The sequence below is a fragment of the Arachis hypogaea genome, chromosome 2 (assembly GCF_003086295.3).
Source record: "Arachis hypogaea cultivar Tifrunner chromosome 2, arahy.Tifrunner.gnm2.J5K5, whole genome shotgun sequence".
Classification (NCBI taxonomy): domain Eukaryota; kingdom Viridiplantae; phylum Streptophyta; class Magnoliopsida; order Fabales; family Fabaceae; genus Arachis; species Arachis hypogaea.
In genome coordinates this window covers 45,018,360-45,032,963 of record NC_092037.1, presented here as the reverse complement: position 1 = coordinate 45,032,963, position 14,604 = coordinate 45,018,360, and positions in this window count along the sequence as shown.

Here is a 14,604-nt window from a genome sequence, read left to right as displayed (position 1 = left end):
CATCCTCTTTTCTTGCTTTCCCTTTGGATTATTGATGAGTTCATATTTGATGATAATTTTTTGCTTGAATTGGACGGATTTCATCACATAAACTCACACTTAATCACCAAAACAACATACTTTAGTGATTTCTCTATGGAATGGACCTAAATGTAAAAAAAAATATGCATTTTTCTGCTTAAATTGATCATTTTAATTCTAATTTTATTCCATTCGATGCTGTGATATATTTTATTATGTGATTTTGGGTCAATTAGGCATGAATGGCTAGGCAAAAGTGGAAGGAGGCATGCAAAATGGGAGATTTCATAAAGAAAACAAAGGAGAAGCACATAGTCACATGTGCGTATGCACAACCTCCTATGCGTACGCCCAAGTCCCAATGCGTGACTTCATTAATGAAGAACATGGCTCGTGATTTTTGGGTCCTCTTAGCCTAATTTTGGATGAGCTGAAGCTGATTTGGAGTGCTATATCTAGGGGGATCATTTCATATCAAAAGGGGAGCTTACGTTTAGATAGAATACAACATTTTTAGGAGTAGGAGTAGTATAGTTTAGGAAATTCTCTCTTAGGGTTTACATATATTTCATTGTAGAATTTTATACTCTCAATTTTGATCTTGGATTTCGCTCACCTCTTTTGTAAGTACTCTTTAATTTCTCTTTAATTACATCACATTTACTCTTGCTTTCTTATAATAGAAGTTCTTTTGTTAGTTTGTTCAATTTTGATTTCTAGAATCTTTGGTTGATGAATTTAATGTTTTATGATTTATATATACTTGATTAAGTTTCTATTGTTGATATTATGAATAGTTTGGTTATAGTTTCATTTTCTTTTGCAATTTCCTATGTTTTACTTTATTGCACACCAAATGTTTGTGAAAAGGCCACTTGAAAATTTTGAGTAGATTTTCACACCTTGTCTTGGGAAATGAGCTAGCTTTTTACTAAGTTAATTAGTAAGTTAGCTAGAACTTATGGATTAAGGTCAATTATGCTTGCTTGACTTACTCCTCAATGTTGGGGGTTGACGAAGCAAAATTAACTCATCATAATTGTCATAGTTGTGGTTATGACGATGATAGGATTCCTTGATTCTCATTCCCAAGTCAAGGCTCTTTTATGCTTTTATCGCATTTTCACTAAGTTTTGATCTTGTTTCTCTTTTAATTACATTAATTTCCTTTTTGATCATTTGTTAGTTCTTTTATTTCTTATTTCTTTTTTATCATTTGTTAGTTCTTTTATGCTTACAAACCCCTCAGGATTTCACAACCAAAAGTGGACACCAAATTTGAATGGTCCGAGGGAGACGACCCAGGACTTCAAACTCCCAGTTTTTAGTTGTTTTGGATTGTGACAAATTCTTTATTTAAACTTTGATTGAGAGGATCGATTGTCAGTTTCGACTACACTTGTAACGGAAGATATTTTGTCTAAATTTTTGAACCGACAAGATTCTTTCTATTAAGTTTTGGCGCCATTGCCGGGGACTATATAGTTGGTGTCATATTTTTGGTTGTTCTGAATATGCCAATAGTGTAAATAGCTTACTTTTTGGTTATTTGGTTGTTTTTATTAATACTTAAGTGTTTGTTTTTCTTGTTTATTGATGTCTTTTGCTTTTATTTTCTACTTTCTCTATGAGTTATCACCCTTGTTACTTGGAGCTTGGTTGTGATCATATTGTAGGGTATGATGATTTTAAATATGGATTACATCATGGAATGGGAGAATCAATTGAGGGAGGAACCATTCGCATATAAGCAACACTCATGGCAACCACCTTCCCCATGTTACAATGAGCCAAACCCTCCCCAATGTGCATACCAAACCCAAAGATATGAATGGTACCCCCTACACAACTCTCAACTACCAAACCTTCAAGCACCACACCATCCACCTCCATGGAATGTTTATATACCTTGCTACCAACCATATGAACCATCACCTCCTTACACACCACCTCTATACACTCACCCACACAACACATCTTCCAACTATACAACCTTTTTACCAACCAATAAACCTCCTTTTTTTTATCTAAATGTGAAGTTCTCAAAATCTTATCCCAAGAACAAGAAGATCTTCAAGCTTTTCTCAAAGAGCAAGAAGAATTTCGAAGAAAGCAAGGGGAATTCATGGCTACCATAGGCGAAGCGATGAACCGCTTAGCCCTACTACGCTCAAGCAATTAAGACATTCCTCTTAAGGAATATGGAGGATCAACTAAGGAGTATAGTGTGGAGAAGAACACAGAGTCTGAAATAGAAGAAGTGGAGCTAAGGCTTGAGTCATAAGAGGAGGAGGTAGAACAATTGAACTAAAAGAGGTAAATGGAGAATTGAGGAAAATTGATCAAGAAGTGGATTCCATCATCAATGATTTTTTGTTCACCTTGGTCAATCCCCTCAATGATCTTGATAAACCTTTCCCTTTTGAGTTTGAGAGAGATATGAAAGTAGACTTCACACAACCTTTTAAGTATGGATTGAATGATAGTAGAGAAAACTTAGAGGAGGTTAGTGAAGAAGAGCTAGAAAAGGGTGGGAAGGAAGAGGTAAACACTCAAGAAGTGGAAGCTTTCATGTAAGAGTCCAATTGAATGACTCCAATCCAAGAGTAAATTAAGTGGGTAACAATATCATCAATGAGCTTCATAGGCCCACATCAATTTGCTATCTTGGAAATGGATCACCAACTTAAGATCTTTCTTGAAGTATTTAACAATGAAGAAATGGGTGTTGGTTGCCAAAGGAGTTCAAGGCTCACCAATCAAGAAGTGGAATTCAAAGGTGGTGCAAGGTTCAATTAGGAGGATTCCAAGATTTAAGTGGATACTTCAAAGATGATTTGGGAGTTTGTCCATCCGACTGCGAAAATGAAGATCAACAAGAGGATGATCGAAAAACTAGAATATGGGATCCCAGAGAATTTTGAAAGAGCAAACATGGGTAGAAACTCAAGAATGAGTGGAAGCATTAGCTACTTTGACACAAGCTTCATTCAAAAAGTCCAACTTAAGAACTTTAAACCAAAGTGTTAGGTGGGAGACACCCCACCATGGTAACATCCTTCTAACCCCTCTCTTTTTTTAGCTTTTGCTTATGGAACTTTGTTTCCTTTGGTTAGTATTAGTTTAATTGGATCCTAGGCTTAATTTAGATGCATTTTAGATTTGATCATGTGTTTTTGATGAATAATATGTTTTGGAGTTGAAAAACCTTTGATTGATATCATGTTTGGTGTCTTAGAACTCTTAAAATTTTTGGAGCAACAGAGCATTGTGTACGCACATGATGCCTAGGCATCTTAGGCTAGTTTCACAAGCCTTTTTCATTTGTTTTCATTTGGTTTCATGCACTTTCTTGAGCAATAAGTAAGTATTTGGATGAGAATTTCATGCATATCTTGATTCAATCAAACATGGTTAATTATGTGCATTTTCATGAGATTTATGCAGTATATACTTGATGCTATGAATGATGCAAAATCTTGTGACTATGGCAATACTATGATGCATTTGTTTGGTTGATGATAGGTGAAAAAAAGCAAAGAAAGGACCAGGAAGAAGTAGAGAAAGCCATGTTGGTGGGCAAAGTTGGCTCACCAACGTTGCCTCAAACATTGCAAAGAGAAGAAGGAAGCAATGTTGGTGGCCAAAGTTGGCTCACCAACGTTGCCTCAAACGTTGATGGAGGACGACAAACCAACGTTAAAAGTTGAAAGGGTGCCAACGTTAGTGGGAACGTTGGTAAACCAACGTTACTACCAATGTCTTCGATAAAATTTCATTTTTGGAGTTGAAAAATTGCCTGCGATGTGCATGCGTGGGCGACGCGTACACGTGAGCATGGAAATTAACACTACACGCGTACACGTGGCTGATGTGCACGAGTGTCCATGCCAACATTGGTGTGCAAAAATTGCCTCAAACATTGCTCACCAATGTCTTCGATAAAATCCTTGGAAAAATTTGTTGTGACGCGTACGCGTGGATGACGCGTACGCGTGAAAATGGAAAAATAGCAAGTCACGTGCATGCGTGGATGACGCGTAGGCATGAAATGGCAAAAAATAGCTTTGACGCATACGCGTCGGCCACGCGGACATGTGACTAGGCGGACGTTGGTGCACTGATGAGCGGATAATTTATACACTTTTTGGCATTGTTTTTAGGTAGTTTTTAGTAAGTTTGAGCTACTTTTAGGGATGTTTTCATTAGTTTTTATGTTAAATTCACATTTCTGGACTTTACTATGAGTTTGTGTGTTTTTCTGTGATTTCAGGTAAATTCTGGCTGAAATTGAGGGACTTGAGCAAAACTCTGAAAAAGGCTGACAAAAGGACTGCTAATGCTGTTGGAATCTGACCTCCCTGCACTCGAAATGGATTTTCTGGAGCTACAGAACTCCAATTGGCGCGCTCTCAACGGCGTTGCAAAGTAGACATCCAGAGCTTTCCAGAAATATATAATAGTCCATGCTTTATTCGGAAATTGACGACGTAACTTGGCGTTGAACGCCAAGTGCATGCTGCTGTCTAGCGTTAAACGCCAGAGAAACGTCATGATCCGGAGTTGAACGCCCAAAACACGTCATAACTTGGAGTTCAACTCCAAGAAAAGCCTCAGCTCGTGGATAGATCAAGCTCAGCCCAAGCATACACCAAGTGGGCCCCGGAAGTGGATTTATGCATCAATTACTTACTCATGTAAACCCTAGTAGCTAGTCTAGTATAAATAGGATATGTTACTATTGTATTAGATATCTTTTGACAGTTTAATCTCTTGACTGTTTAGCCTTTGATTATTCGGTCTCTTGATCACTCAAGGGGGCTGGCCATTCGGCCATGCCTGAACCTTTTACTTATGTATTTTCAACAGTGGAGTTTCTGCACACCATAGATTAATGGTGTGGAGCTCTGCTGTACCTCAAGTTTCAATACAATTATTATTACTTTCTATTCAATTCTCTTCTATTCTTATTCCAAGATATACGTTACACTTAACTTTGATGAATGTGATGATCCGTGACACTCATCATCATTCTCACCTATGAACGCACGTGACTGACAACCACTTCCGTTCTACTCTAGGCCGGGCGCATATCTCTTAGATTCCCCAACAGAATCTTCGTGGTATAAGCTAGATAGATGGCGGCATTCATGAGGATCCGGAAAGTCTAAACCTTGTCTATGGTATTCCGAGTAGGATTTTGTGATTGAATGACTGTGACGAGCTTCAAACTCCTGAAGGCTGGGCGTGATGACAAGCGGAAAAGAATCAAGGGATTCTATTCCAACCTGATTGAGAACCGACAGATGATTAGCCATGCTCTGATAGAGCATAGGAACGTTTTCACTGAGAGGATGGGATGTAGCCATTGACAACGGTGATGCCCTACATACAGCTTGCCATGGAAAGGAGTAGGAAGGATTGGATGAATGTAATAGGAAAGTAGAGATTCAAGAGGAGCACAGCATCTCCATACACTTATCTGAAATTCCCACTATTAATTTACATAAGTATTTCTATCCCTTTTATTTTCTATTTATTAATTAATTTTCGAAACCCAAAACCTTTTAATCTGCCTAACTGAGATTTACAAGGTAACCATAGCTTGCTTCATACCAACAATCTCTGTGGGATCGACCCTTACTCACGTAAGGTATTACTTGGATGACCCAGTACACTTGCTGGTTAAGTTGAACGGAATTGTGAAAAGAAAAAGCTTCTCTAACAGTGCCTGGAATTATTGTTGATCACAATTTCGTCCACCAAGTTTTTGGCGCCGTTGCCGGGGATTGTTCGAGTATGGACAACTGACGGTTCATCTTGTTGCTCAGATTAGGTAATTTTCTTTCCAAAAATCTTTTTCAAAAATTTTTCTTGTCTTTTTCGTTTTTCTAACCATGTTTTTCGAAAAGATTATAATAAAAATACAAAAAAAATTAGAAAATCATAAAAATCAAAAATATTTTGTGTTTCTTGTTTGAGTCTTGTGTTAATTTTTAAGTTTGGTGTCAATTGCATGCTTTTAAAATTTTTCTTGCATTTTTTTCGAAAATTCCATGCATTCATAGTGTTCTTTATGATCTTCAAGTTGTTCTTGACAAGTCTTCTTGTTTGATCTTGATGATTTCTTGTTTTTTGTTGTTTGTTGTTTTTCATGTGCATTTTTTGTTTGTTAGAGTCCATGCATTAAAGATCTCTAAGTTTGGTGTCTTGCATGTTTTCTTTGCATCAAAAATTTTTCAAAATTATGTTCTTGATGTTCATCATGATCTTCAAAGTGTTCTTGGTGTTCATCTTGACATTCATAATGTTCTTGCATGCATCTTGTGTCTTGATCCAAAATTTTCATGTTTTGGGTCATTTTTGTGTTTTTCTTTAAAAAATTTCAAAAATCAAAAAAATACCTTTTCCTTATTTTCCTCCAAATTTTCGAAATTTTGGGTTGACTTGGTCAAAATTTTTTAAAATTAGTTGTTTCTTACAAGTCAAGTCAAAATTTCAATTTTAAAAATCTTATCTTTTCAAAATCTTTTTCAAAAATCATATCTTTTTCATTTTTTTATTATTATTTTCGAAAATTTTAAAAATTATTTTTTCAAAAATCTTTTTCTTAGCTTTTATATCTAATTTTCGAAAATTAGCTAAAAAATTAATGTGATTGGTTCAAAAATTTGAAGTTTGTTACTTTCTTGTTAAGAAAGGTTCAATCTTTAAATTCTAGAATCTTATCTTGTAGTTTCTTGTTAGTTAAATCATTTTAAAAATTAAATCTTTTTCAAAATATCTTTTTTTAAAACTTTTATTTTATCTTTTATCTTATCTTTTTCAAAAGTTTTATCTTTTTCAAAATTTGATTTCAAAATATCTTATCTAACTTCTTATCTTCTTATCTTTTTCAAATTTTGATTTTAATATCTTTTTCAATCAACTAACTAACTTTTTGTTTATTTCTTATCTTTTTCAAAACTACCTTACCACTCTTCCCTCTCTAATTTTCGAAAATATCTCATCCCTTTTTCAAAATTTCTTTTAATTAATTAATTGTTTTAAATTTTAATTTTAATCTTATCTTATCTTTAATTTTCGAAAATTACTAACCCCTTTTTCAAAATTATTTTCGAATTTCTCCCTCTCTTTTCTTATTCTATTTAATTATTTAATTACTAACACTTCTCTTCACCTCTCTTCATCCAAAAATCCGAATCCATCCTTCTTCATTCTTCTACCCCTTTCTTCTTCTACTAACATAAGGGAATCTCTATACTGTGACATAGAGGATTCCTCTTTCTTTTCTTGTTTTCTTCTCTTTCATATGAGCAGGAACAGGGAAAAAGGCACTCTTGTTGAAATTGATCCAGAACCTGAAAGGACTCTGAAGAGGAAATTAAGATAAGCTAAATTAAATTATTCTAAAGGTAACCTTTCAGAAATTTTCGAACAAGAGAAGGAGATGGCAGCCGAAAATAATAATAATGCAAGGAGAATGCTTGGTGACTTCACAAAGCCAACATCCAAATTTGATGGAAGAAGCATCTCCAGTCCTGCCATTGGAGCCAATAATTTTGAGCTTAAGCCTCAACTAGTTGCCTTAATGCAACAAAACTGCAAGTTTTATGGACTTCCATCTGAAGATCCTTATCAGTTTTTAACTGAGTTCTTGTAGATCTGTGAGATTGTAAAGACGAATGGAGTTGATCCTGAAGTCTATAGACTCATGCTTTTCCCTTTTGCTGTAAGAGACAGAGCTAGAATATGGTTGGATTCACAACCTAAGGATAGCCTGGACTCCTGGGATAAGCTGGTCACAACCTTCTTGGATAAATTCTTTCCTCCTCAAAAGCTGAGCAAGCTGAGAGTGGATGTTCAAACCTTCAAACAAAAAGATGGTGAATCCCTCTGTGAAGCTTGGGAAAGATACAAGCAGCTGACCAAAAGGTGTCCATCTGACATGTTTTCAGAATGGACCATATTAGATATATTCTATTATGGTCTCTCTGAATTTTTAAAAATGTCACTGGACCATTCTGTAGGTGGATCTATTCACCTGAAGAAAACGCCTGAAGAGGCTCAAGAACTCATTGACATGGTTGCAAACAACCAATTCATGTACACCTCTGAGAGGAATTCCGTGAATAATGGGATACCTCAGAAGAAAGGAGTTCTTGAAATAGATGCTCTGAATGCCATATTGGCTCAGAACAAAGTGTTGACTCAACAGGTCAACATGATCTCTCAAAATCTGAATGGATGGCAACATGCATCCAACAGTACTAGAGAGGCAGCTTCTGAAGAAGCTTATGATCCTGAGAACCCTGCCATGGCAGAGGTTAATTACATGGGTGAACCTTATGGAAACACCTATAACTCATCATGGAGAAATCATCCAAATTTCTCATGGAAGGATCAACAAAAGCCTCAACAAGGTTTTAACAATGGTGGACGCAATAGGCTGAGCAATAGTAAGCCATATCCATCATCTTCTCAGCAGCAGACAGAGAATTCTGAACAAAACACTTCTAATTTAGCCAATATAGTCACTGATCTGTCAAAGGCCACTTTCAGTTTCATGAATGAAACAAGATCCTCCATTAGAAATCTGGAGGCACAAGTGGGCCAGCTGAGTAAGAAAGTTATTGAAACTCCTCCCAGTATTCTCCCAAGCAATACAGAAGAAAATCCAAAAGGAGAGTGCAAGGCCATTGATGTGATCAATATGGCCGAATGCACAAGGGAGGAGGAGGACGAAAATACTAGTGAGGAAGACCTCCTGGGACGTCCCTCAAGCAAGAAGGAGTTTCCTATTAAGGATCCAAAGGAATCTGAGGCTCATATAGAGACCATAGAGATTCCATTAAATCTCCTTCTACCATTCATGAGCTCTGAAGACTATTCATCCTCTGAAGAGGATGAAGATGTGACTGGAGAGCAAATTGCTCAATACTTAGGAGCTATCATGAAGCTGAATGCCAAGTTGTTTGGTAATGAGACTTGGGAAAGTGAACCTCCCTTGCTCATTAGTAAACTAGATACTTGGATTCAGAAAACTCTACCTCAAAAGAAACAAGATCCTGGCAAGTTCCTAATACCTTGTACCATAGGCACCATGACCTTTGAAAAGGCTCTATGTGATCTAGGGTCAGGGATAAATCTTATGCCACTCTCTGTAATGGAGAAGCTGGGGATCATTGAGGTACAACCTGCCTTGTTCTCATTACAATTGGCAGACAAGTCATTGAGACAAGCTTATGGAATAGTAGAGGACGTGTTAGTAAAGGTTGAAGGCCTTTACATCTCTGCTGGTTTCATAATCTTAGACACTAGGAAGGAAGAGGATGATTGCATCATCCTTGGAAGACCTTTCCTAGCCACAGCAGGAGCTGTGATAGATGTCAACAGAGGTGAATTAGTCCTTCAATTGAATGGGGACTACCTTGTGTTTAAGGCACATGACCATCCTTTTGTGAGACAAAAGAGAGAAAGCATGAAGAGCTTCTCTCAGTTCAGAGTCAAGAAGAGCCCACACAGTCAAACTCTAAGTTTGGTATTGTGAGGCCACAACCAAACTCTAAGTTTGGTGTTAAGACCCCATATCCAAACTCTAAGTTTGGTGTTGGGACTACACAAACATTGACCTGATCACCTTGTGGCTCCATGAGAGTCACTGTCAAGCTATTGACATTAAAGAAGCGCTTGTTGGGAGGCAACCCAATTTTATTTATCTAATTTTTATTTTATTTTGTTTTATTGTTATTTTGTGTTTTATTAGGTACATGATCATGAGGAGTCACAAAAAAAATCATAAAAATTAAAAACAGAATAAAAAACAGCAGAAGAAAAAATTCACACCCTGGAGGACGCACAGGCTGGCGTTCAAAGCCAGTAAGATGCATCTGGCCGGCGTTCAACGCCAGAACAGAGCACCATTCTGGTGTTGAATGCCAGAAACAAGCAACATTCTGGCGCTGAACGCCAGAAATGTGCCTAAAGAAGAAAAACTGGCGCTGAACGCCAGTAACAAGCATGAAACTGGCGTTCAACGCCAGAAACATGCTTTACATGGGCGTTGAACGCCCAGAACGTGCACCAATGGGCGTTTAAACGCCAGAATGGTGTGCCAAGGCATTTTACATGCCTATTTGGTGCAGGGATGGAATTCCTTGACACCTCAGATCCTGTGGACCCCACAGGATCACCTCAGGATCTGTGGACCCCACAGGATCCCCACCTAACATATTCCCACCTTACCTCCTAATCCTATTTTTGTGATTTGTATTCCCCATGTCACACTTCCCAACACTCCTCACCAATCACCTCAATTCCTCTTCCCAATCACCCCCTTCACCACTCACATCAACCCACTCTTCCCTATAAACCCCACCTACCTTCATAAAATTCAAAATCAATTTCCCACCCATTCTCACCCAAAATGGCCGAACATACACCCTCCCCTCTCCCTATAAATACCCTTCCATTCTCCTTCATTTTCACATAACACAAACCCATCTTCCCCCACTTAGCCGAACCTACCTCTCTCCCTCTCTACCATATTTTCTTCTTCTTCTTCTTCTTCTTCTCTTCTTTCCTCTCTTGCTCGAGGACGAGCAATATTTTAAGTTTGGTGTGGTAAAAGCATAAGCTTTTTGTTTTTCCATTACCATCAATGGCACCTAAGGCCGGAGTATCCTTTAGAAAAGGGAAAGGGAAGACAAAAGCTTCCACCTCCGAGTCATGGGAGATGGAAAGATTCATCTCCAAGAGCCATCAAGACCACTTCTATGATGTTGTGGCAAAGAAGAAGGTGATCCCTGAGGTCCCTTTCAAGCTCAAGAAAAATGAGTATCCGGAGATCCGACATGAGATCCAAAGAAGAGGTTGGGAAGTCCTAACTAACCCCATGCAACAAGTCGGAATTTTAATGGTTCAAGAGTTCTATGCCAATGCATGGATCACTAGGAACCATGATCAAAGTATGAACCCGAATCCAAAGAATTATCTCACAATGGTTCGGGGGAAATAGTTAGATTTTAGTCCGGAAAATGTAAGGTTGGCGTTTCACTTGCCCATGATGCAAGGAGATGAACGCCCCTACACTAGAAGGGTCAACTTTAATCAAAGGTTGGACCAAGTCCTAATGGACATATGTGTGGAAGGAGCTCAATGGAAAATAGATTCCAAAGGCAAGCCAGTTCAACTAAGAAGACTGGATCTCAAGCCTGTGGCTAGAGGATGGTTGGAGTTCATTCAACGCTCAATCATTCCTACTAGCAACCGATCTGAAGTTACTGTGGATCGGGCCATCATGATTCATAGCATCATGATTGGAGAGGAAGTAGAAGTTCATGAGGTCATCTCCAATGAACTCTACAAAATAGCCGATAAGTCCTCCACCATGGCAAGGCTAGCTTTTCCTCACCTTATTTGCCATCTGTGTTACTCAGCTGGAGTTATCATAGAAGGAGACATCCCCATTGAAGAGGATAAGCCCATCACCAAGAAGAGTATGGAGCAAGCAAGAGAGACCATGCATGGTTCTCAAGAGATGCATGAGGAAGCTCATCATCAAGAAATCCCTGAGATGCCTCAAGGGATGCACTTTCCTCCCAACAACTATTGGGAGCAACTCAACACCTCCTTAGAAGATTTGAGCCACAATGTGGAACAATTAAGGGTGGAACATCATGAGCACTCCATCATTCTCCAAGAAATAAGAGAAGACCAAAGAGCAATGAGGGAGGAGCAAGAAAGGCAAGGAAGGGACATAGAAGAGCTTAAGGACATTGTTGGTCCTTCAAGAAGAAGACGCCACTAAAGGTGGATTCATTCCTTGTTCTTTATTTCTTTCTGTTTTCGGTTTTTAATGTTGTGTTTATCTATGTTTTGTGTCTCTACTTCATGATCATTAGTATGTAACCATGCCTTAAAGCTATGAATAAAATCCATTAATCCTTCACCTCTCTTAAATGAAAAATGTTTTAATTCAAAAGAGCAAGAAGTACATGAATTTTGAATTTATCCTTGAATTTAATTTAATTATATTGATGTGGTGACAATACTTTTTGTTTTCTGAATGAATGATTGAACAGTGCATATGTCTTTTGATCTTGTTGTTTATGAGTGTTAAAATTGTTGGCTCTTGAAAGAATGATGAACAAAGAGAAATGTTATTGAGGATCTGAAAAATCATGAAATTGATTCTTGAAGCAAGAAAAAGCAGTGAAAAAGAAAGCTTGCGAAAAAAAAGTGGCGAAAAAAAATAGAAAGAAAAAGAAAAAGCAAGCAGAAAAAGCCAATAGCCCTTAAAACCAAAAGGCAAGGGTAAAAAGGATCCAATGCTTTGAGCATCAATGGATAGGAGGGCCCAAGGAAATAAAATCCAGGCCTAAGCGGCTAAATCAAGCTGTCCCTAACCATGTGCTTGTGTCATGAAGGTCCAAGTGAAAAGCTTGAGACTGAGTGGTTAAAGTCGTGATCCAAAGCAAAAGAGTGTGCTTAAGAGCTCTGGACACCACTAACTGGGGACTTTAGCAAAGCTAAGTCACAATCTGAAAAGGTTCACCCAGTTATGTGTCTGTGGCATTTGTGTATCCTGTGGTAATACTGGAAAACAAAATGCTTAGGGCCACGACCAAGACTCATAAGTAGCTGTGTTCAAGAATCAACATGCTTAACTAGGAAAGTCAATAACACAATCCAAAATTCTAAGTTCCCAAAGACGCCAATCACTCTGAACTTCAAAGGAAAAAGTGAGATGCCAAAACTGTTCAGAAGCAAAAAGCTACAAGTCTCGCTCATCTAATTATAATATTGATGAGCGGATAATTTGTACGCTTTTTGGCACTGTTTTTAGTATGTTTTTAGTATGATCTAGTTGGTTTTTAGTATATTTTTGTTAGTTTTTAGTTAAAATTCACTTTTCTGGACTTTACTATGAGTTTGTGTGTTTTTCTGTGATTTCAGGTATTTTCTGGCTGAAATTGAGGGGCCTGAGCAAAAATCTGATTCAGAGACTGAAAAGGACTGCAGATGCTGTTGGATTCTGACCTCCCTGCACTCGAAGTGGATTTGCTGGAGCTACAGATATCCAATAGGCGCGCTCTCAACGGCGTTGGAAAGTAGACATCCTGGGCTTTCTAGAAATATATGATAGTTTATACTTTGCCCAAGATTTGATGGCCCAAATCGGCATTCAAAGTTGCCCTCAGAATTTCCAGCGTTAAACGCCGGAACTGGCATAAAAATTGGAGTTAAACGCCCAAACTGGCACCAAAGCTGGCGTTTAACTCCAGAAAGAGTCTCTACACGAAAATGCTTCAATGCTCAGCCCAAGCACACACCAAGTGGGCCCGGAAGTGGATTTTTATGTCATTTACTCATTTCTGTATACCCTAGGTTACTAGTTCACTATTAATAGGATCTTTTGACATGGTATCTGTACCTCATGACACTTTACACGTTTCTCATTGTACCTTTTACAGTATGAGTCTCTAAACCCCATGGTTGGGGGTGAGGAGCTCTGTTGTGTCTTGATGGATTAATGCAATTACTACTGTTTTTCATTCAATCATGCTTGCTTCTATTCTAAGATATCACTTGTTCTTAACCCGGATGAATGTGATGATCCGTGACACTCATCATATTCTCAACTATGAACGCGTGCCTGACAACCACCTCCGTTCTATCTTAGATTGAGTAGATATCTCTTGGATTCTTTAATCGGAATCTTCGAGGTATAAGCTAGAACTGATGGCGGCATTCAAGAGAATCCGGAAGGTCTAAACCTTGTCTGTGGTATTTTGAGTAGGATTCAATGATTCAATGACTGTGATGAGCTTCAAACTCCTGAGGGCGGGGCGTTAGTGATAGACGCAAAAGAATCACTGGATTCTATTCCGGCCTGATTGAGAACCGACAAATGGATAGCCGTACCGTGACAGGGTGCGTTGAACATTTCCACTGAGAAGATGGGAGGTAGCCACTGACAACGGTGAAACCCTTACATACAGCTTGCCATGGAAGGAGCCTTGCGTGCTTGAAGAAGAAGACAGTAGGAAAGAAGAGATTCAGAAGATGGAGCATCTCCAAAACCTCAACCTGTTCTCTAATACTGCAAAACAAGTACTTATTTCATGTTCTTTTACTCTTCACAATCAATCCTGATAATTTCTGATATCCTGACTAAGATTTACAAGATAACCATAGCTTGCTTCAAGCCGACAATCTCTGTGGGATCGACCCTTACTCACGTAAGGTATTACTTGGACGACCCAGTGCACTTGCTGGTTAGTTATGCGGGGTTGCAAAAGTGTGATTGCAATTTCGTGCACCAAGTTTTTGGCGCCGTTGCCGGGGATTGTTCGAGTTTGGACAACTGACGACTTATCTTGTTGCTTAGATTAGGACTGTTTTATTTTTGTTGGTTTAGAGTCTTTTACTTGATTTTAGTTTCATATTTTAAGTTTGGTGTCTTCCTTGTGTTTTCCTTTAAGTTTTCGAAAATTTGTGTTTGATTTTCTAAAAATTTTAAGTTTGGTGTCTTTTGTGCTTTTATTCACTAAAAAATTTTTCAAAAATTTGTTCTGGGTG